The sequence below is a fragment of the Pygoscelis adeliae genome, unplaced genomic scaffold, assembly GCF_000699105.1.
Source record: "Pygoscelis adeliae isolate BGI_AS28 unplaced genomic scaffold, ASM69910v1 Scaffold704, whole genome shotgun sequence".
Taxonomy (NCBI): domain Eukaryota; kingdom Metazoa; phylum Chordata; class Aves; order Sphenisciformes; family Spheniscidae; genus Pygoscelis; species Pygoscelis adeliae.
Genome location: NW_008824590.1, coordinates 266,272 through 266,781, shown reverse-complemented (window position 1 = coordinate 266,781; position 510 = coordinate 266,272). Strand labels below are relative to the sequence as shown.

Here is a 510-nt window from a genome sequence, read left to right as displayed (position 1 = left end):
TGCGGGGTCCAGCTGCGCCAGAGGACAGCACTGCTCCTGCCCGGCGTTACACCCGCCCCTCCGGCCCAGAGCAGGGCACCGGAGAAGGGCACAGTGCCCGAAACCCTGCTGCATGTGTCGGGGTTTGCACTCTGCCAGGGCAGCAGTGTGAGCAGCACGGGCAGCCCCGCGCGGGCCGAGGCCGAGCAGGGGCTCCGGGACCTGGCAGGTGGCACCGGGGTAGGCTCTGCCAGCTGAGTAGCGGGTGGCAGAGCTGCAAAGTCACTAAAGCAGCTGCTTGGGGCTCAGAGGAAGAGAATTAACGAGGCTCGCTAATTAATGAGCTTAGACTGCTGCTTGCAGCTTGTGTAACACCAAAGTTGGATCTGGGCGGCCATCGGATCAGGGTGATGGGGCTTCTCTCCGGAAACGCCGGCTCCCGTGCACCGAGCTCTCCACGCTGGCTCTGCCCAAAACCACCCCGGCCTGGAGGGCCGCAGCCATGGCCGGCTCTGGCTGCTGGGCAGGGGC

At 66.1% G+C, this 510-nt stretch overlaps 1 protein-coding gene across 1 annotated transcript in view; it reads right to left on the bottom strand.

Annotated features, from left to right (window-relative positions):
• Nucleotides 1–510, bottom strand: part of INTS3 (integrator complex subunit 3) — a 57,578-nt gene that overhangs the window by 15,137 nt on the left and 41,931 nt on the right. The gene's annotated exons all lie outside the window — the stretch shown is intronic.